Raw genomic sequence first — 24,169 nt, forward strand, 5'->3', positions numbered from 1 at the left:
TGGACACGGGCTCGGGTCCGTCGTTGATGAGTCGGAGAACTTTTGATAAACTGTGGATTAACCCAGCTGCACGACCCAAGCTGGTCCCGGTCACGGTGAAGCTGCGTACCTACACCAGGGAACTAATACCTGTTCTTGGCAGAGCGATGGTGCAGGTATCCCACGGGGACAAGACGCACGGTTTACCTTTGTGGGTCATTACAGGCGATGGGCCAACACTCCTCGGCCGGAGATGGATGGGGACGGTCCGTGGGAGCTGGGAAGACTTCACCACTCCACAGGCTGCTGCTCCCTGGGGTGCTGCCGTGCCCCGGGTCCCCAGAGAGCAGCGCCGACCGAGCTGGAGCTGCAGCCTCAATCCACCCACAGGCAAGCCCCAGCCCCGGACCTCAAGCCACAGAGATCCTGCAGCCTCAGCCCCCACAGGCAAGCAGCCCTGCAGAGAGGGGCCTAGTGGGGGTGGGGGTGAGCTGGCATGGTGCGAGGGATCCAGATGGCCAGCGGATCGGAGGGGCCCACGCAGAAGGAGAGTCGGGCGGCGGCAGCAGTTAGAGGTCAGCGGCTGCAGGGGAGGCCGCTATGGAGGCAGCAAGTGCGGCCGCTGGAGAGGCCACGATGGCCGCAGGGGAGGTGGCTACGGTGGCCGCCGGAGGAGCGATGACGATGGCCGCAGGAGAGGCGGCAAGTCAGGTGGCGGCGGAGGGCATCCGGAGCGACGGAGAGCAAGATGACGGCGGCCTCGGTCCAGAGCATCAAAGATGGTGGCGCCCAAGGAGAAGCCTCGTGGAATCCTCCTGCATCAAAGATGGCGCCTTAAAAAGGAAATGCACCCGGGAGTCTTAAAAGGGCCTTACCATGTGGTGGTCCCCACAAAGGACTTCTGTAAGGCAGAACGAGTCTAAAATGAGCTATGTTAATGTGAGATGGCGAATTTATAATAAGAATTAATTTGTTAATGCTGAATGGCCACTGTATTTGTGTAAAATAATGGATATGAAGTACAATTAATGATAAGGATTAACAAAGAAATCAGGGATCTGTTACCAGTCAATAACTAGTTAATGTACCAGATAACATGTACCATACTAACGCACTGTCTATGCCTACCTGCCTTCCGTTGGACAAGTGTGATGTTATGTATTGATGTGTGTATCGTCCTGGTACCTTAAATATAATGTAAGTACAATGCTACACCACAGAGGGCGCTGTGGTGGGAAACCTGGAAGTACCTGCAACAGGCACTATAAAAGGCTGACCACCACCCCTGAGAGGCACTCTGGAGCTGAACAATAAAGGACGAAGGTCACAGCAGTTAGATTTACACCAGACCGTGTGGAGTCAGTGATTTGTGTGCTACATACACCACAGTGAAAGTACTCACACAGTGTTGTTAGAGAGAGAGTTCCAGGATTTTGACGCAGTGACGATGAAGGAACTGCGATATATTTCCAAGTCAGAATGGTGTGTAACTTGGAGGGGAACTTGCAGGTGTTCCCATGCACCTGCTGCCCTTGTCCTTCTAGGTGGTAGAGGTCGTAGGTTTGGGAGGTGCTGACGAAGAAGCCTTGGTGAGTTGCTGCAGTGCATCTTGTAGATGGTACACACTGCAACCAGGGTGCACTGGTGGTGGAGTGAGTGAATGTTTTTTATTAAGGTATCTTTAGTGTTAAATCCATGTTCATATACAAGAATGAATTTCTATTGGGTCGACATGTATCTGGAGCCAGGTCCATGATGCTGCAATGAGCCCAGGTGGCTTTAATGTAAATGGCCAAACAGTTTGAGTTAGTATCAGCTGATAGTTGCTGGTTTTGTTCTCAAAGTGAGCTACTAAGACAAGAAAACATGCAATCCAGATGTTAGACACAGTTTCATACAAACCTGGCAGGGTGACAAACTATTCAATTTGAAGCTGCTGACTAGCAGGGGGTACAGGCCACCGAGCATTGTCTGTGGTTCAACACAATGAATGTTTGACTGATTAGTTCAGTTATGAAATACATTCTTAGGACTCAATTTTCCCCAATTATCTGCGCTGTTTTTTTGGCGGCACCGTTTTTTTTTGGAGTATATTCAAATCTCCAAGTTTCCCCAAAGTTTCTGCGCTAGCATAACTCACTTAGGTAGGATTTTTTTAGGCTGCGATTTTTTTTTTTTACCTCATTAGGGGCGTAACCTGCCACCCGTGCCAATTCTGGCCATTGGCCAGCTCCAATTTTACTCCAATTTTTCTTAGGACGACATATGTGACCACTCTAGAAAAACGTTCTCGGCAGTTAACAAAATTGGTGCAGGTAAGAGAATCAGTGTAACAGAGGCAGTTCTACGGCCTGGACAGCAGCAGCAGAGAGGGGGAGAGGGAGGAGGGAGAGGGGGAGGGGAGAGGAGGGAGAGGAGAAGGGGGGGAAGGAGAGAGGGGGAGAGGGGGAGGGGGGAGAGGAGAGAGAGGGAGGGGGGAGAGGGGAGAGGAGGGAGAGGAGAATGGGGGAGAAGAGAGGGGAGAGAGGGGGCAGAGGGGGGGAGAGAGGGGGCAGGGGGGAGAGAGAGAGGGGGAGAGAGAGAGGGGGGAGAGAGGGGAAGAGGAGAGAGGAGGAGGGGTGAGAGGAGGAGAGAAGGGGAGGAGAAAGGGGGGAGAGGAGAAAGGGGGGAGAGGAGAAAGGGGGGAGAGGAGAAAGGGGGGAGAGGAGAAAGGGGGGAGAGGAGAAAGTGGGGGAGATGGGAAACGGGGGAAAGGCCTTTTGGCCAGGGTTAAGAGTGACACTGGGCACTGGGTCGGAGGGTAAGAGGGAGGGAAAGACTTTTGGCATAAACTCTTTAATAATTTAATGCTAGTAAGCTGCTGCAATGTGCACGGTGCTTGTGCAGGTTGCTGTGAGCTGTCCAGAATGTGTTGTATGTTTTACTTTCCAGCCTCAGTTCGCAGTGTGTCCCTCGTTACCCTGGCAACCCGATCTTTTTGGCGCAGATCTTGGGCTCCACTGCCCAAAATTAAAGGACAGGCTAGGCAGCGCCAAAATCAACAATTCAAACGGGGAAAGTTGGATGATTTTTTTTTTTTGGCATAGTTGGACCCCAAAAAACGGGTGTAACTCTTCAAGTATGACAAAAAAACAGCATTGGGGAAAATTGAGCCCAGAATTCCCTTTGTCCCGGTCTACCTTCAGTGCATTTTGAAAGTATGTCTCAGGTGAACTTACTCCAGGTCAACAGTCCTTCTGAAACTATCAGCCATAGGCAAGAGACCCCATGGCAAAACATTGAAGTAAGGTTATGGTTAGCGCACGGGAGGTGAATGTTATTTTTCTAGATTTCAGGGCGGAATAGATTTGCAATCTGCTGTGTATCCTTGCAACTGTTTTCTTATTTATTGTTCATAAATCTGTTGTGTAGCTAACAGTCCATGTCATGATCTGATTGAATCTTTATTTTACCACATTTTAAAGCCAAGCAGATCCAGTGGTGGTAATAACCCCAGTACACTGATGTACATTGACAAAGGATGCTCCAATTACCTAGATTATCAGCATGTAAAGTCAGCAGCTGTTGGATTTATTGCAGGAATCATTGAGGCATCCACCACACAGTAAGCCATCATCTAGATTTCAAGGCTTATATTTGTTTCTTTTGAGAAAATATGATTTTTTAAAAAGCTTTCTGACCTATTCAGTGTTAGTCATGGGGCGAGATTTTACACTTTTGTGCATATCGCCCATTTGGCGTGGGCAGTAAAAATGGGTTTTCAGATCGCCGGCTTATCGCCCATTCTCCAAGCCCCCAGTCTCCATTTTTGAAATTGGGCGTTACCACGAGCGATATGAAATGGGTGGTAGCGTTAAATCTCTCTGACCTTCTGCCATAAAGTGTCGCCATCCTTATCAACAGCATGGCAATGCTCGATTCCTGAAATTCAGAAGGTCAAGGGTCATCATGACATGCGCAGAAGAGGAGACAGAGAGAGCGGGAGCTGAGAGGAACTGAAGGCGTGTCTGGGTGTGCTGTGGCTGCTTTGGGAGGAAGGAGGGAGAGTTTAGAGCTTTAGAGCAAAGAGGGAAACAAAAATTAGCTGTTACTAGCCACATATTTGCCCGAATTTGGCCTATAATGGAGGGAGAGAAGGAGGTGTCACAGCAAACTGTGGAGACTGATGCTGCCGAGAGCACTGAGCTGGGAGAGGAGCACATTGGAGGGCGCAAAAGAGCGAGGAGGTTCTCAGATGAGGTAAATGCCTCCCTCCTGCAGGAGGTCAAGTTACGCTGGGGTGATTTGACACAGGGAGGGCGTGGGAAGCCCACCCCAAAGACCTACCAGAAGATACGGGCTGAGATAGCAGAGGTGGTCTCGTCGCCGACCAACGAGGTGCGTGAGGGCAACCAATGCCGCAAACGATGGAACGACCTTGTGGGATCCGCAAGAGTAAGTATTACATTTATTTACATGTACTTATGTATTTATATAATTTGATTTGTAACAGTCATGAGTGACTATCAGCAGATGTGAGGTCTTTCACTTTTACCGGGAATGTTGTACTCAAAGCCTGCGATCACAGTGTATGTCTTTAGGTAAAGAATGATAATAATCATAATAATCATGATTACATCTGTCGGTTATGTGTTGTATCAGACTCTGTGACAGTACCTAGCAATTATATAACACAATGATCTCATGCCATGTCATCCTGTCACCTTTTACAGAAGAAGCTATCGACAATGAGGTCCATGCAGAGGCGAACGGGTGGGGGTCCACCAGTCCCCAGCAACATCACTGAGATGGAGGAGCGTGCACTCGCACTCGTGGGGAAGCACCCCGGACAGCCACAGGAGCATCTGCAGACCCTGAAGTGATGCCACGTGAGTAAAGTTTACAACATTGTGCGATGTAAAGTCGATAGATGCCACACCCACTCATATCCGAACAATCATATATGACAGATGATTTCGAAAATTGCCCTAGAAATAATGATGGTCTAATGAAAATCATTGCAATGCAAATGTGTTGATGGTCATGAAATGTGATGTCTGCGATGATTTTGAGAGTGGTGGTGCTTTTGTCGTGCATATGCTGTGTGTAGCGCTGGACTCACCTTGTGACCCTAGCACCCCCTTCTCCTCTAATAATCTAATTTGTGTTTTGCAGCTCAGCCAGCAGCGCGGCCACAGGCAAGACCACAGAGGCCAGAAGGTGGGGGCGTGGGGCCCGACTCTCCGGACGATCCTACATCTGGTGCTGAGGAGCTCCGATTCTCGCCCGTCGATCCGCTGGGTCTGTTCTCTCCTGTGATATATTCACAGAGCACAGCACACACAGCTTCCTAACATGGCAGGCAGCTCTCTCAAAAGTCTCCAGAAATCTGTCTAGTCCTGTATAATTAACCCTGCACTTGCAGTACACAATACGTCCACAGCCACAGTGTGGAGCTACAAACATTACAAGCTTACAGACATTACACTTCTCCCTCCTTAATGAAGAAGCCAGCATAACAAACATCATACATAACTTTCATGTTTATACATAACACAGGATATAAACTTTCTTTTTCCATATTTACAAATTCAACTTTACCACTTGTTTTCTGTTTCGAAGAGGATGCCTTCGCTCTCGAACAGAACCTTCCAAACATGGTGTCGAATCTAAACTCATTCGAGGTTCATCCTGAGAAACGTTTTCCTCCATGGACTTTCCTTGATTTTCATTTGAACTCACTCTAACTTCAGACTCTTTGTTTCTCTGACTCGGACTCAGACTTTCATTCTGATCCTCTCCTGGATTTGTTTCCAGTACATTGGATTTAGGATTGCTACTGGTGTATCAAAACTATCTGATGAGTCAGAAATAACTAAATTATTCCCACCTTCAACTCCTTCCATGTCTGTAGGTAAAATATGGTCAATATGAACAAACCTAAGCTGTCCATTATCAAACATCTTTACCAAATATGTGCGAGGACCACATATCTTCTTTATTGTTCCTGGTAACCACTTTAACCATTTATGGTGATGGTTCTTCACTCTCACCTTCTGGTTTAATTTCACACTTCTCTCTTTTACTCTACCTCTATCATGATTATCTTTCTGTCTTAATTGTGTCTCTTCTACGGACTGTGCCAAATTTGGCTTTAACATTGAGAATCTGGTTTGTGGCTGTTGTTTGAGAAACAACTCTGCTGGTGTTCTACCAGTAGTTGTATGAGGGGTATTTCGATATGTAATCAAAAAATTAGCCAATTTGTGATCCAGTGACAACTGTCATTTCCTTGGATTTGGATCTAACATTTGTTTTATGAGGGCACGTTTTACAAGTTGCACCATTCGAAGCAGGGTGGTATGGTGGAACCTTGGTATGTTTCACACCATTTTTGCACGTGAATTGTGCAAATTCTTCTGAACGAAATTGTGGTCCATTATCCGAAACAATTTCTTCAGGGAGGCCAAATGAAGAAAATAATTTTCATAAAATGTCCAATGTTTTACTTGTTGTTATTTTCCACATTGAAAACACCGCAACCCACTTTGAATGGCTATCAATCACAATGAACAATTGTTGTCCTTCTAACTCAGCAAAATCAATATGTAGCCTTTACCACACCCCGGGAGGCCATTTCCATGGCTGTAATGGTACTGGTGGTGGTTGCTTGCTTACCGATTGACATGTCGTACACTGACTCACGATGTACTCTATATCTTTATCAAGAACTGGCCACCATAAATAACTGTGTGAAAAACTCTTAGTCAAGTACATTCCCAGGTGCTGGTCATGGAGGTCTCCTAATAATTTGGACCTGAATTTATTTGATATAACCAATCTTGCAACCCACATGATACAATCTTTATTGACTGATAATTCATTCCTATGAATGAAGAATGGATGTGTATCTTTGTCTGTTACCTGGTTTGGCCATCCATTTGCAATATACTCATACACCTTTGACATCACTGGGTCACGTTTGGTTGCTCTACCAATCTCTTCAGCTGTGACTGGCAGTTCATCAATGTATGAAAAATAAAACACTTCTTCCCTATCAGGTGTAACTTGTGATGGGGAAGGCAATCTAGACATTGCATCAGCATTACTGTGATCAGCTGATCATCTGTATTCAATATCATATGTATATGCTGACAAAATCAAAGCCCATCTCTGCATTCGTGCTGCAGCTAATGTTGGAACTGGGGAATTTGGATGGAGGATTGCTGTTCGGGGCTTATGGTCCGTAACGATGGTAAACTTATGACCATACAAGTATTTGTGAAACTTCTTGACCCCAAAAATTAATGCCAAAGCTTCCCTTTCAATTTGCGCATAATTACTCTCACTGGCACTGAGAGTGCGTGAAGCAAAAGCAATTGATCTCTCCTCCACACTACTTAATACATGAGAGAGTACTGCCCCAGCTCCATGTGGAGAGGCATCACATGCTAGCTTAATCTCCTTAGATATGTCATAGTGAACTAACATGGTGCTCTCTACCAATTTGCTCTCTACCACTCCTTGAATGCTGTATCGCATTCTTTTGACCATTTCCAAAAGTTCATTCAGTGGATGTAATACTGTAGCCAAATTTGACAGGAACTTCCCATAATAGTTCAAAAGACCCAAGAATGAACAAAGTTCAGTGACATTCCTGGGAGTGGGTGCATTTCTAATTGCATCCAATTTTTCTATGGTTGGATGTAAACCATCTTTGTCCACTCTGTACCCTAAGTACTCCACTGAGTTTTTAAATAACTCACACTTACAAGCAGACACTCGTACTCTGTGCTTCTCTAGCCGTTTGAGAACTTCATTCAAAATGTTATTATGAATTTGTCTATTTGGTGCTGAAATTAGTATGCCATCCAAATAACATACTACCCCTTCAATACCTTGCAAAATCTGGTTCATCACCCCTTGGAATATGGCAGGGGCGGAAGACACTCCAAACGGTAGCCTATTAAATTGATATAGGCCTTGATGAGTATTTATAGTCAAACATGACTTGGACTCCTCATCTAGTTCAAGCTGTAAGTAGGCATTCGTAAGATCCAGTTTTGAGAAGATTTGATCACCTGTCAGTGTTGTGAACAAATCTTCTATGTTCGGCAATGTATTGGGGACATTACCCTCTAGAACCTGGTTTACAGTTACTTTATAATCACCACACAATCTCACCTTACCATCGGACTTAGGTACAACAACAATGGGTGTAGCCCAATTACATCGATCTATCTTACAAATAATGTTCTCAGTCTCTAGTCTTTTGAGTTCTTGCTCAACTTTCTCCTTGAGTGCATATGGTACATAACGTGGCTTGTAGTAAACCGATCTAGCGTCCTTCTGTACCCTGATACTCGCCTTGAAGCCTTGGATCGGACTGCCCGTTTCGCAGAACACCTTCGGATACTTCTTGAAAATCTCATCCGTTGATGAAAATCTCGCTTCCACACAGAAAATCTTACTCCAATCCAGCTTCAGTGAGCTCAACCAATTTCTTCCTAGTAAGGCAGACTTGACCCCTTTCACTACGATTAGAGACAAGTTCTGAAATTGATCTTTATATTTCACCGGTACGGTGATGCGACCTACCACAGGAATTTTCTCTCCCGAGTAGCCTCGCAGCTCTATCTTGGATTTCTCCAGTTGAAAATCACACAATTTGTCGAGGTACAGTGACTCTGGTACTACACTCATGGATGCACCCGTGTCATTGGTATCTTGAATCCCGCAACATCTATGTGGATTTTGATGCTTTCCGAAACGCTGTTCGTTAACCTCGTGCTCCTGATGACGTGTAACTCTAACATCTCCTCGTCCTGTTGTTGTTCTTCCATGCTATGTAGTCTCTTGGGATTTCTACTCATAGCTTTGAACGCTGGAATCATAGCTTTGAAAGCTGGTTTACCCTTCAGTCAGCATGCCTTCGCAAGATGCCCAGTCTTTCTGCAGAAGAAACACTCTGCCTTCACGTATGGACAACTTTGAGCAATGTGTTGTCCCAGGCACCTATAGCATGACTTTGATGCTGTTAGAATTTCCAGTTTCTGAGACTTTCGGCCATGCCCGTCTTTTACTTTGAACCTGCAGGTGATTTACCTCAGTTGATGACCGTAATCATTATTTAATTCTCAAGAATATTGTTCGGCCATGCCCATCGACCTCGCGGTCTGACAAGCAAGCTCAAAAGTCAAGTCATCCGTCGTCAATAACTTCCTTCTGATCGCGTCATTTTTCATGCCACAAACAAAACGATCCCGTAATGCTCGGTTTTGAAAGTTTCCAAAATTACAGTGCATCGATAGCTTTTTTAATGCTATGATGTAATCACTGATAGCTTCATCAGCCTTTTGATTCCGAATCCCGAAACGATAGCTTTCAGCAATTTCTAACAGTTTGGGGTTATAGTGCTGCTCCAGCTTCGTTAAAATCTCTTTAAGCATTGTGTCCTTTGGCTCATCAGGCACAAGCAGATTTACAAGGGTTTCGTACAATGTCGGACCTGCCTCCGATAAGAAGATCGCTTTCTTACGTTCCTACACAGCCCGGTTCTGGACTGCATTGTCTGGAACTTCGATTATGTTATTTGCAGTGAAATACATTTCTAGCCGATCCACATACGCTTTAAAAAGTTCCCGGTCATGTCTATATTCCCCCAAATGTCCCAATATACCTGCAATTTTAATCTCTAGCTGTTCACACCGTGTGCTGTATTTTACCTTGGATTTTGTAGCTTTTTTCCAAAGACAGAAACTTCCAAAGTCTCTCTGTCAGCTGGCTGAATCCTTCACCAACAAAATTTAAGCTTTAATCATCCGAAAAATCCCATCTTCCGTCACCAAATGTGATATATTCACAGAGTACAGCACACACAGCTTCCTAACATGGCAGGCAGCTCTCTCGGAAGTCTCTGGAAATTTGCCTGGTTCTGTTTATTATTAACCCTGCACTTGCAGTACACAATACATCCACATCCACAGTGTGGAGCTATAAACATTACAAGCTTACAGACATTACATCTACGGATGGGAGTGCGGACATAGAGGAACCTGCATCACCATGCTCCTGAAGCCATTCCACCCCAAGTCCATCTCGTGCTCCACCAGTCATTCCTGCCTCCACTCTGGAGGTACCGGCCCAAGCACCTCACCACAGGGCACCCCATTTGTCCCCAGGATGGTGCCAACCCCACGGAGGCTTCGTGCACGCAGCAGGTCTGATCCACGAGTGCCATATGAGAGCGGAGAAATCGTACATTTGTCCAGAAGGACTGTAGACATTGGTGACAAGCTCACCGAAGCATTGGGGGGCATATCCCAACAGCTGGCCTCCATGACTGAGTTCGTTCCACGGATGGCGGAGTCCCTGGATGCGATAGCCAGGAACACTGCTGCCACAGGCCTCCCAGTGGTCCCAGAGCGCGGTACTCCACCCCTAGGTTCCACACCACCACTGCGAACGACAGATGAGAGGACGGACCAAGATCCTGCTTCTGCATCAGAGAATGTTGCCCCTTCGGCAACACCCCACTCCCGCACCCATGTAACCACTGCCTCTTCCTTCATTCCCCCCAATGAGGCATCGCCTGAGGAGCTCCTCGGCCAGGCACCGTGGAGCGAGGAGGGGAAGGGGTAGAGGTGGGGAGAAGAAGGGGAGGGGGGAAGGAAAGTGAGGTGCATGTCCGCAGGTGATGGCTGTGTTATATCTCCATCTGGGTGTATGCAATTTGTTGTAATGTATCGGGGGAGGGGACAACCCTCCTGCTTTGCCTTTGTATTCTGTGTTGCTGGACTTGTTGAACATTTGATTGATGTCAATGGTGGAAAAAGTGGGGTGTGGGCGGGGGCTGGATGTTTTTGCCCGTGATACTTATGATTTCAGACCAATGTTGGTATAAAAATTTTTTTATTGAACAGAACCTTGTTGCGCATTGTCGCAGCTAGCTGGACTAATACACACTGGTGAATCCTTAGCATGAAAGGGTTAAAAAAAACTTAACTTCAATCAACGTAAACTTTAACTGGCACCAAGGTGATGGGCACCATTGATTTCTGAGCTGCACACACACAGCAGTGTGTCAGCGTTGTCACTCACAGCAACATTCTTTCAGGCAAATCATTCAGATATCAGCTCCTCGCCTAAGAGTCTTGCAGCTATGTAGCCACCACAGGCCCTTTCCTGCGATCTGGAGGGGGTCGTGGGCATGGTTGCATAGCCAGCCTGATTGTTTGACCCTAAGTCAATGCCCAGCACCTTGTCGTCCTCTTCCTCTCTCTCCTGAGGTGGAGCATCAGTCCCTTCTGGCAATTCTTGGCCCCTCCTGATAGCCAGCATGGGCAGTATGGAGCACACGACCACAAATTTACCTACTTGCTCAGGGTTGCATTGTAGCTCCTCTCCTGAGTAGTCCAGACATCTGAAGCACTGCTTAAGCATAGTTATTGTTTTCTGGACCACATTGCTGTGGCTCTGGTTGTATCGCTTCTCGGCCTCGGTGTGGGTGTAACGCAGGGGGGTCATCAGCCAGGTGGCTGGGCCATATCGGTTATCACCAAGCATCCAGCATTGTCCTGGTGGCTGACTCTTTTAAAGATGTCAGAGACAGCACTCTCAAGCAGGATGTGAGCCTCATCGAAGCTGCCGGACATTTGGCATTCACTGCCATTATAATCTGTTTTTGGTCGATAACTAGTTGGACCTTCAGAGAGTGAAATCCTTTTCTGTTACAAAAAAGCTCCGGGTCCTGAGAAGGTGGCTGCATGGGGATGTGAGTGCACTGTATTGCTCCCTGCACCCTGGGGAACTTAGCAATGCGGTAGAATGCTCCAGCCCTGTCAGTCTGAGTGTCTGTGGTCATGTGGAAGTTGATAAAGTCCATCCTCCATGCATATAAGGCCTCCGTGATCTGTCTAATGCAGCGATGGGTGGCATGGTGAGACAGAGGGCAAATCTCAACCGCGGAGACCCGAAAGCAACCGGACGCGTAGAAAGACAGTGCCGCGGTGACCTTGACCTTGACCTCGACCGACTCTGATGTCCTGATGGCAGGCTGCATATGTGGCCTGATGAGCTCACATATTTCATTGATCACCACCTTGTGGAAGTGCAGTTTCCGAAGGCAGGTGTGCTCGGACACGTTGAGGTAAGACCTCTTTTCCCTGTATGTGCGGGGTGTGTATGGTCTGACTCTCCTCATTCTGGCATGTCTTAAATTGGGCACATAATGAGCTCACATTGAGCCATCTGCACTCTGCAGCGTCTGCGTATTAATGGATGCAGGCTGAGAAATGGCTGGCCCCATTGCAATGAAAGTATAATAGCGATTGATCAGAAGCAATAATTTCCTCACTAAAATACACCTAGAGTAAACCCAGAATAGTCCAGATTATGAAAATATGTCTGTGAGATGATCACTTCACCTGAGAAGAACTCCAGAGTCAATCCAGGTTCTCTCGAAATTGAAGCAGCCCTTTGAATGAAGTGACCTGCGATTTAAAAAATGGCAGCTACTTTTTCTGGGCATTTTTTTGGGCGAGCGATATTGTGGGCGATACGTGTGCGAGGTGGTGAAAGTGACGGTGGCCAATCTCCTGGGCGTTAGTTTCGACAAATGTGCTCTTTACGTCAAAAAAAAGTGGCCGTGCGGTATTATTGAATCTCGGCGTTAATTCCATGCGGAAAGTAATGCTGGGTGATATTATGGGCATTGATTTCGCCCATTCTGAGATTCCACCCCCAAAAAAGTGGGTGGGCAGTATTATTTTTTCCCAGCGTTACGCACATTGGGAAAGTAACGCTCGCCGATAGGTTTCCAAAAAATGCATGTAAGTTTCAATTTTCTGGCTAAATGGGCGATATATGGGAGTTATACATCATTTCAGCAGTAAAATGGACGTTAAGTGGGCGGTAAGCATGCAAAAGACGTGGAACATCTAGCCCTTTGTCTCCTTCAGCAGCCATTTACACTGCAGACGTTGTTTATATTCCAAACACAGCGTCATTTCTCTGCCTTTTTATCTAATATTGTTTTTGTTATATATGTAAACCTATAAATAGCTTGTTTAACCACCAGAGGACTCATCCCCTGGAGTCCCAAGGGATCCCACAACCCCTTGGGAGCACCTGTACATAAGGAGGCCTCACAGGCTGGAGAGGCACTCTGAGACCTGTAATAAAGGACTGCGGTCACACCTTACTTGGAGCTCACAGTATCTGGTCAGACTCTTTATTCAATACATAACAATTGGCAACGAGATACAGATGACGAACCCCACCGCAACGATGTAGAGAACAGTGGGCATCCTGGAGAAATTTTTGGAGGGAGATGATTAGGAAACCTTCAAGGAGCGACTCAACCAATACTTCGTGGCCAACGAGCTGGAAGGAGAAGCGAACGTTGCCAAACGAAGGGCGATCCTCCTCACCGTTTGCGTGAGCACCAATGTATGGCCTCATGAAAAATCTGCTTGCTCCAGCGAAACCCACAGAGAAGTTGTACGATGATTTGTGCAAACTGGTTCGGGAGCATCTAAACCCGAAGGAAAGCATTCTGCTGGCGAGGTACCAGTTCTACACGTACAAGAGGTCTGAAGGCCACGAAGTGGCGAGCTACGTCGCCGAGCTAAGACGCTTGCAGGACATTGCAAATTTGAAGGACACTTGGAGCACATGCTCAGGGACTTCTTTGTACTTGGCATTGGCCATGAAGTAATACTTAGCAAACCTTGAGTAAAGCCATAGCGATAGCCCAGGCGTTCATCGCCACCAGTGACAATACCAAACAAATCTCTCAGCACACGAGTGCTGCTGCAAGTATTGTAAACAAAGTAATGTTGTTTTCAAATCATAATGTACGGGGCAGGCCTCACATGCCTGCAGCTGCACATCCGCAATTTCTCAGTCCACCATCAAGGGTGGTGAATGTAAGGCCATTAACACCTTGTTGGCGCTGCGGGGGTGAACACCGTTTCCATTCATGATGCTTCAAAGGATACATTTGCAAGGGCTGTGGAACAATGGGACACCTCCAATGTATGTGCAGGCGAGCTGCAAACCCTGCTAATCCTGCAAACCACCATGTTGCAGAGGAGGACAGATCCACGACAGATCACAACGAACCAGAGCCTCAGTACGAGGACGCAGAGGTATATGGGATGCACACATTTACCAGAAAGTGTCCCCCGATAATGCTGAAGGTTGAATTAAATGGACTCGTGGCGTCAATGGAGCTGGACATGGGCACGAGCCAGTCCGTAATGAGGAAAAAGACTTTCGACTAATTGTGGTGCAGCAAGGCGTCAAGGCCAGTCCTGACTCCCATTCGTACTAAACTGAGAACATACACAAAGGAACTGATTCCAGTAATCGGCAGTGCTACTGTAAAGGTCTCCTACGATGGAGCGGTGCACAAGTTACCACTATGGGTGGTACCGTCCGATGGCCCCATGCTGCTTGGCAGGAGCTGGCTGGGGAAGATACGCTGGAACTGGAACGATGTATGAGCGCTCTCGTCCGTTGACGACACTTCATGTGCACAGGTCCTAAACAAGTTCCCCTCGCTGTTCGAACCAGGCATCAGGAAGTTCCAAGGAGTAAAAGTGCAGATCCACTTGATTCCGGGGGCACGACCCATCCATCACAAGGCGAGAGCAGTACCATACATGATGAGAGAGAGGGTGGAGATCGAGCTGGACCGGCTGCAACGAGAGGGCATTGTTGTGTATCTGTAAAGCATGCACTCAAATATTCCGCCACCAGGGAGTGCATCCCCTGAAGTCCCAAGGGATCACTGCATCCCTTGGGAGCACTGTATATAAGCCGGCCCCTAAGGCCTGTTCCTCACTCTGGAGTGTCTTAATAAAGACTGAGGTCACTGTTACTTGAACCTCCCTGTGTGCAGTCTCATCTGTGTTAGGAACATAATAGCTGGCAACTAGTATACGAATCCAACGCAAAGATGCAGCAAACTATGGGCATCGTGGAGAAGTTCTCGGAGGGTGAGGACTGGGAAGCCTATGTCGAACGGCTAGACCAGTACTTTGTAGCCAATGAGCTGGACGAAGAAGGAAGCGCTGCAAAAAGGAGAGCGGTCCTCCTCACGGTCTGCGGGGCACCGACCTACAGCCTCATGAAGAATCTTCTGGCTCCAGTGAAACCCACAGATAAGTCGTATGAGGAGCTGTGTACACTGGTTCGGGAGCATCTTAACCGGAGGGAGAGCGCGCTGATGGCGAGGTATCGGTTCTACACGTGCCAGTGATCTGAAGGTCAGGAAGTGGCGAGCTACGTCGCTGAGCTAAGGCGTCTTGCAGAACAATGTGAGTTTGATGGCTACCTGGAGCAGATGCTCAGAGACACCGACCCTCAGTAAGGCCATTGCGATAGCACAGGCGTTTATGTCCACCAGTGAAAACACCAAACAAATCTCTCAGCACACAAGTGCTATCAATGTTCATAAAATAACTGGAACTGTGTTTGCGAGCAGAAATGTACAGGGCAGAAACCACGAGTCTGCAACTGCCAACAGGCCTCAGGTGACCCAGATGACTCAGAGTCCGCAACAAAGGATCAATGCAAGGCAATTCACACCTTGTTGACATTGTGCAGGTTTCCATTAAGCCTATTCATGCCACTTCGAAGGGTATGTTTGCAAGAGCTGTGGAACAATGGGGCACCTCCAACGAGCTTGCAGATGAGCTGCAAGCTCTGCTAAACCTGCTAACCACCACGTGGCAGAGGAAGATCAGTCCATGGTGGATCAAAGCAATTTCAAGCCTCAGAGAGAGGAGGCAGATGCTGAAGTACACGGGGTGCACACATTTTCGACGAAATGTCCACCTATAATGCTAAATGTAAAATTGAATGGCTTACCCATAGCCATGGAATTGGACACTGGCGCGAGCCAATCCAGCATGAGTAAAAAGATGTTTGAGAGACTGTGGTGCAACAAGGCAGTCAGACCAGCCCTGAACCCCATCCACACGAAACTGAGAATGTACACCAAAGAGCTCATCACTGTCCTGGGCAGCGCCATGGTCAAGGTCACCTACAAGGGCATGGTGCATGAACTGCCACTCTGGATTGTCCCGGGCGATGGCCCCACACTGCTTGGAAGGAGCTGGCTAGGCAAAATCCGCTGGAACTGGGATGACATCCGAGCGCTATCACATGTCAATGAGGCCTCATGTACCCAGGTTCTTAACAAATTTCCTTCCCTTTTTGAGCCAGGCATTGGAAACTTTTCCGGGCCAAAGGTGCGGATCCACTTGGTCCCAGAGGTGCGACCCATTCACCACAAGGCGCGAGCGGTACCTCACATGATGAGGGAGAGAGTGCAAATCGAGCTGGACAGGCTGCAACGCGAGGGCATCATCTCCCCAGTGGAATTCAGCGAGTGGGCCAGCCCGATTGTTCCAGTACTCAAAAGTGATGGCACGGTCAGGATTTGTGGCGATTATAAAGTAACTATTAATCGTTTCTCGCTACAGGACCAATACCCGCTACCTAAGGCAGACAACCTATTTGCAACGCTGGCAGGAAGCAAGACATTCACCAAGCTCGACCTGACTTCAGCCTACATGACGCAGGAGCTAGAGAGTCTTTGAAGGGCCTCACCTGCATCAACACGCACAAGGGACTGTTCATCTTCAACAGATGCCAGTTTGGAATTCGGTTGGCTGCAGCGATCTTCCAGAGAAACACGGAGAGCCTACTCAAGTCGATACCACGCACAGTGGTTTTTCAGGATGACATATTGGTCACAGGTCAGGACACCGTCGAGCACCTACAAAACCTGGAGGAGGTCCTCCAGCGACTGGATCGCATAGGGCTGCTTCTGAAGAGGTCGAAATGCGTCTTCACAGCAACAGAAGTGGAGTTTTTAGGGAGAAAGATCACGGCGGATGGCATTCGGCCCACAGATGCCAAGACAGAGGCTATCAGGAACGCGCCCAGGCCACAGAACGTCATGGAGCTGCGGTCGTTCCTGGGACTCCTCAGCTATTTTGGTAACTTCCTACCGGGGTTAAGCACCCTCTTAGAGCCCCTGCATGTGTTATTGCGTAAAGGTGAGAACTGGGTATGGGAAAAAAAAACAAGTAATTGCTTTTGAGAAAGCCAGAAACATTTTATGCTCCAACAAGCTGCTTGTATTGTATAACCCATGTAAAAGACTTGTGCTAGCATGTGATGCGTCGTCGTACGGAGTCGGGTGTGTATTACAACAAGCCAACATTGCGGGGAAGTTGCAACATGTCGCCTATGCCTCCAGGAGCTTGTCTAAGCCCGATAGGACCTACAGCATGATTGAGACAGAGGCATTAGCGTGTGTGTTCGGGGTAAAGAAAATGCATCCGTACCTGTTTGGCCTCAAATTTGAGCTGGAAACCGATCACAAGCCCCTCATATTCCTGTTCACTGAAAACAAGCGGATAAATACTAATGCGTCAGCCCGCATACAAAGGTGGGCACTCGCGCTATCAGCGTATAACTATACCATCCGCCACAGGCCAGGCACCGAGAACTGTACGGATGCTCTCAGTTGGCTACCATTGCCCACCACGGGGGTGGAAATGGCGCAGCCCGCAGACTTGTTGATGGTCATGGAAGCATTTGAAAATAATAAATCACCTGTCACAGCCCGCCAGATTAGGACTTGGATCAGCCAAGATCCTCTGCTGTCCCTAGTAAAAAAACTGTGTACTGCATGGGAGCTGGGCCAGCATCCCCGTTGAAATGCAAGAGCTAATCAAGCAGTTCCAGCGGCGAAAGGACGAGCTGTCCATTCAGGCAGACTGCCTGTTGTGGGGTAACCGCGTAGTGCTACCCAAAAAGGGCAGGGAGACGTTCATCTCGGATCTCCACAGCACACACCCGGGTATAATAATGATGAAAGCGATAGCCAGATCCCACGTATGGTGGCCCGGTATCGACTCTGACTTAGAGTCCTGTGTATGACAATGCCACGTGTGAGCTCAGTTGAGCAAAGCGCCCAGAGAGGCACCACTAAGTTTGTGGTCCGTGCCCTCCAGAGCATGGTTGAGGATCCATGTCGACTATGTAGGCCCGTTTCTCGGTAAAGTGTTCCTGGTGGTGGTGGTGGATGCTTTTTCAAAATGGATCGAAGGTGAAATAATGTTGGGAAGCACCGCCACCGCCACCATTGAAAGCCTGAGGGCCATGTTTGCCACCCACGGCCTGCCTGACATACTGGTCAGTGACAACGGGCCATGTTTCACCAGTGTCGAATTTAAAGAATTCATGACCCGTAATGGGATCAAACATGTCACCTCGGCCCCGTTTAAACCAGCCGCCAATGGGCAGGCAGAGCGGGCAGTACAAACAATCAAACAGAGCCTTAACCGAGTCACAGAAGGCTCACTCCAAACCCGCTTGTCCCAAGTACTGCTCAGCTACTGCACGAGACCCCACTCGCTCACAGTGGTGCCCCCGGCTGAGCTACTCATGAAAAGGATACTTAAAACCAGACTCTCGCTGGTCCACCCCAACCTGCATGATCATATAGAGAGCAGGCGGCAGCAACAAAATATAAACGATGGTCGCGCCACTGTATCACGGGAAATTGATCTGAATGACCCTGTTTATGTGCTAAACTATGGACATGGTCCCAAGTGGATCGCGGGCACGGTGATAGCTAAAGAAGGGAGTAGGGTGTTTGTAGTCAAACTAGACAATGGACAAATTTGCAGAAAGCATCTGGACCAAACGAGGCTGCGGTTCACAGACTGCCCTGAACAACCCACAGCAGACACCACCTTTTTCAAGCCCACAACACACACCCAAAGGATCAACGACACCACACTGGACCAGGAAATTGACCCCATCACGCCCAACACCCAGCAAGGCCAGGCTCACCTAGCAGCCCTGCAGGGCCAACAACACGCCAGCCCAGCGAGGGCACAGCCAACATACCAGAACAGACATTTGTACCGAGGCGGTCCACCAGGGAAAGAAAGGCTCCCGACCGCCTCACCTTGTAAATAGTTTTCACTTTGACTTTGCGGGGGAAGTGATGTTGTGTATCTGTAAAGCATGCACTCCCATATTCTGCCACCTGGGAGAGCATCCCCTGAAGTCCCAAGGGATCCCAGCATCCCTGTTCCTCACTCTGGAGTGTCTTAATAAAGACTGAGGTCACTGTTACTTTAACCTCCCTGTGTGCAGTCTCATCTGTGTTCGGAACACAATAGGCATCATTTCACTGATCGAATTCAATGAGTGGGCCAGTCCCCTTGTTCAAGTCCTCAAGGGAGACGGCACCGTCAGAATCTGTGGTGATTACAAAGCAACTAGCAATTGTTTCTCCCTGCAGGATCAGTACCCGCTACCAAAGGCAGACGACCTATTTGCGACGCTGGCGGGAGGAAAAACATTCACGAAGCTGGACCTGACCTCGGCCTACATGACGCAGGAGCTGGAGGAATCATCGAAGGGTCTCACCTGCATCAACACGCACAAAGGTCTCTTCATTTACAAAAGATGCCCATTTGGAATTCGATCTGCCGTGGCGATATTCCAGACGAACATGGAAAGCTTACTGAAGTCGGTCCCGCGCACCGTGGTGTTCCAGGACGACATCTTGGTCACAGGTCGGAACACCGTCGAGCATCTGCAAAACCTCGAGGAGGTTATTAGTCAGCTTAATCGCGTGGGGCTCAGGTTAAAATGCTCGAAGTGAAGTGGAGTTCCTGGGAAGAAGAATCGTGGCGGATGGCATCAGGCCCACCGATTCGAAGACAGAGGCAATCGAGAATGCACCGAGACCACAGAACGTGACGGAGCTGCAATCATTTCTGGGTCTCCTGAATTACTTTGGTAACTTCTTACTGGGTCTTAGCATACTGTTAGAACCACTGCACTCTTTACTGCGTAAAGGAGATGAATGGGTATGGGGTAAAAGCCAAGAAAATGCCGATGTAAAAGCTAGAAAACTGTTATGCTCAAACAAATTGCTTGTGTTGTATGATCCATGTAAGCGTTTGGTACTAGCATGTGATGCGTCGTCATATAGTGTCGGGTGTGTATTGCAACAAGCTAACAAGGAAATTGCAACCGGTTGCTTATGCATCCAGAAGTCTGTTTAAGGCTGAGAGGGCCTACAGCATGATCGAAAAAGAAGCGTTAGCTTTTATGGGGTAAAGAAAATGCATCAATATCTGTTTAGGCTCAAATTTGAATTGGAAACCGAACATAGGCCACTTATAGCCCTCTTTTCTGAAATTAAGGGGATAAATACGAACGCATCCAGAGATGGGAGCTCACGTTGTGCGCATACAACTATGCCATCCGCCACCGGCCAGGCACAGAAAACTGTGCCAATGCTCTCAGTAGGCTGCCATTGCCCACCACAGGGGTGGAGATGGCACAGCCCACAGATTTAGTTATGGTAATGGAAGCATTCGAGAGTGAGCAATCACCTGTCACCGCCCAACAGATTAGAACCTGGACAAGCCAGGACCCCTTACTGTTCTTAGTAAACAACTGTGTGCTCCATGGGAGTTGGTCTAGTGTCTCGTTAGAAATGCAGGAAGAAATAAAGCCGTACCAGTGGCGCAGAGATGAAATGTCTATACAGGGAGACTGCCTTCTATGGGGTAATCGGGTAGTGATACCAAAAAAGGGCAGCAACACTTTCATTAGTGATTTCCACATTACCCACCCAGGCATTGTAATGATGAAAGCAATAGCCAGATCCCACGTGTGGTGGCCCGGTATCGGTGCAGACTTAGAGTCCTGCGTGCACAAATGTAACACATGTTCACAGTTAAGCAATGCACCCAGGGAGGCGCCACTAAGTTTATGGTCCATGTCAACTATGCAGGCCCGTTCTTGGGAAAAATGTTCCTAGTGGTTGTAGATGCGTACTCTAAATGGATTGACGATGAGTTAATGTCGGCAAGCACGTCCGCTGCCACCACTGAAAGCCTGCGGGCCACTTTTGCCATGCACGTCCTACCTGATGTACTTGTGAGTGACAATGGGCCGTGCTTCACCAGTGCCGAATTCAAAGAGTTCATGACCCATAATGGGATCAAACATGTCACATTTGTCCCATTTAAACCAGCATCCAATGGTCAAGTAGAGAGAGCAGTGCAAACAATCAAGCAGAGCTTGAAGAGGGTAACCGAAGGCTCACTGCAGACTCGCCTCTCCCGAGTCCTGCTTAGTTACCCCACAAGACCCCACTCGCTCACTGGGGTTCCCCCCGCTGAACTGCTCATGAAAAGGGCACTTAAGACAAGGCTCTCGTTAGTCCACCCTGATCTACACGAACAGGTAGAGAGCAGGCGGCTTCAACAGAATACATATCATGATCGCGCAAATGTGTCACGTAAAATCGAGATTAATGATCCTGTATTTGTGTTGAACTATGGACAAGGTCCCACGTGGCTTCCCAGCACTGTTGTGGTCAAAGTGGGAAGTAGGGTGTTTCTGGTCAAACTTTCAAATGGACTCACCGACAGGAAACACTTGGACCAAACCAAACTCAGATTCATGGACTATCCAGAGCAACCCACAATAGACTCCACCTTTTTTGACCCTCCAACACACACACCCGTGGCAACTGTCCCAGCTGTTGACCACAAAGCAGAACCCATTGCCCGCAGCAGCCCAGCAGGCTATCCAGCAAGGCCAGCTACACAGCAGCCCAGCAAGGGCCCAACAAACGACTTACCAAAACCAGCATTTGCACCAAGACGATCAACCAGGGAAATGAAGGCCCCAGATTGACTCATATTTTAAGAGTTATACGATTGACTTTGGTGGGGGAGTGTTGTTATATATGTAAACCTGTAAATACCTTGTTTAACCACCAGAGGGCTAATCCCCTGGAGTCCCAAGGGATCCCACAATCCCTTGGGAGCACCTGTACATGAGGAGGCCTCACAGGCTGGAGAGGCACTCTGAAGACCTGTAATAAATGACTGCAGTGACGCCTTACTTTGAGCTCACAGTATCTGGTCAGACTCTTTATTCAATACATAACAGTTTTTGTTCTCAACCTTTCTTTATTCTTACTGTTCTATATTGCTCCCTTTTTATCATATGTCTGAGTATTCCCATTAATTTGAGTTTGCTTTCCTGTGGTTATTTGCTTTTCTCTCTCAGTATCTTTCCTTTAAGTCATTGTAGTGTATTTGCTTCATGGGTTCTTTGCTTAAGAATTCACACCGACACATTTGCTGTAAAGAACTAGTTGGTTTATTGGCAAAGGTTTAACAATCAAACTGAACACTACCAGTTCATCCACCAAGCTCACAATTGCATGTCTCATCGTGGAGAACCTGAACTCAATGAACTGGGGTTTTATTGAGTCTTGTGAACATCAAGTGACTGGCTCAGCCACTCACAATGCAACAGATCCACAAACCTGTGAGCATGCTCACAGCTGCATACATTATCAAATTTCCCTGGATTCGGGGGAGGTCAAAACAGATTGGAAAACTGCAAATGTAACGCCCCTATTTAAAAAAGGAGGCAGACAAAAAGCAGGAAACTATAGACCAGTTAGCCTAACATCTGTCGTTGGGAAAATGCTGGAGTCCATTATTAAGGAAGCAGTAGCAGGACATTTGGAAAAGCAAAATTCGGTCAGGCAGAGTCAGCATGGATTTATGAAGGGAAAGTCATGTTTGACAAATTTGCTAGAATTCTTTGAGGATGTAACGAATAGGGTGGATAAAGGGGAACCAGTGGATGTATTTGCACTTCCAGAAGGTGCCACATAAAAGGTTACTGCACAAGATAAACATTCACGGGGTTGGGGGTAATATATTAGCATGGATAGAGGATTGGCTAATGAACAGAAAACAGAGAGTCGGGATAAATGGTTCATTCTCGGGTTGGTAATCAGTAACCAGTGGGGTGCCACAGGGATCAGTGCTGTGACCCCAACTATTTACAATCTATATTAACGACTTGGAGGAAGGGACTGAGTGTAACATAGCCAAGTTTGCCGATGATACAAAGATGGGAGGAAAAGCAATGTGTGAGGAGGACACACAAAACCTACAAAAGGACATAGACAGGCTAAGTCAGTGGGCAAAGATTTGGCAGATGGAGTACAATGTTAGAAAGTGTGAGGTCATGCACTTTGACAGAAAAAAAATCAAAGAGCAAGTTATTATTTAAATGGAGAAAGCTTGCAAAGTGCTGCAGTACAGCGGGACCTGGGAGTAATTGTACATGAAACACAAAAGGATGGTATGCAGGTATAGCAAATGATCAGGAAGGCCAATGGTATCTTGGCCTTTATTGCAAAGGGAATGGAGTATAAAAGCAGGGAAGTCTTGCTCCAGCTATATAAGGTATTGGTGAGGCCACACCTGGAATGCTGCGTGCAATTTTGGTTTCCAAAAAATAACAAAAGGATATACTTGCTTTGGAGGCAGTTCAGAGAAGGTTCACAAGGTTGATTCCTGAGATGAGGGGGTTGACTTCTGAGGAAAGGTTGAGTAGGTTAGGCCTCTACTCATTCAGAAGAATGAGAGATGATCTTATCAAAACGTATAAGGTTATGAGGGGGCTTGACAAGGTGGATGCAGAGAGGCTATTTCCACTGATAGGGGAGACTAGAGCTAGGGGGCATAATCTTAGAATAAGGGGCCGCCGATTTAAAACTGAGATGAGAAATTTCATCTCTCAGAGTGTTATGGATCTGTGGAATTCGCTGCCTCAGAGAGCTGTGGAAGCTGGGACATTGAATAAATTTAAGACAGAAATAGACAGTTTCTTAAGGGAATAAGGGGTTATGGGGAGCGGGCAGGGAAGTGGACCTGAGTCCATGATCGGATCAGCCATGATCGCCTTCTCCTGCTCCTATTTCTTAGGTTCTTATGTTCTTATTAGTCACTTTTATAATTTTCCCTCAAATTTTTAATCAGGATCAAAAATTGAGAGGGTAATTTGACATGATGGGTGATGGTGGAAATCAATGTAAAAGACTGGCACACAGGTTCCAAACCTTTGCAGTGCACCATCATCAGGGAGTACTGTCGGTGACAACTATTATTAAATGTTAAATTGTGAATGGGGCAAAGACAATGATTATTCATCAGAAATAAAAATAATACCTACATTGATTAATATCATCATCATCATCATAGGCAGTCTCTCGGAATCGGGGAAGACTTGCTTCCACTCTAAAAGTGAGTTCTCAGGTGACTGTACAGTCCAATACGGGAAT

The sequence above is a fragment of the Pristiophorus japonicus genome, chromosome 15, assembly GCF_044704955.1.
Source record: "Pristiophorus japonicus isolate sPriJap1 chromosome 15, sPriJap1.hap1, whole genome shotgun sequence".
In the NCBI taxonomy this organism is placed as follows: Eukaryota; Metazoa; Chordata; class Chondrichthyes; family Pristiophoridae; genus Pristiophorus; species Pristiophorus japonicus.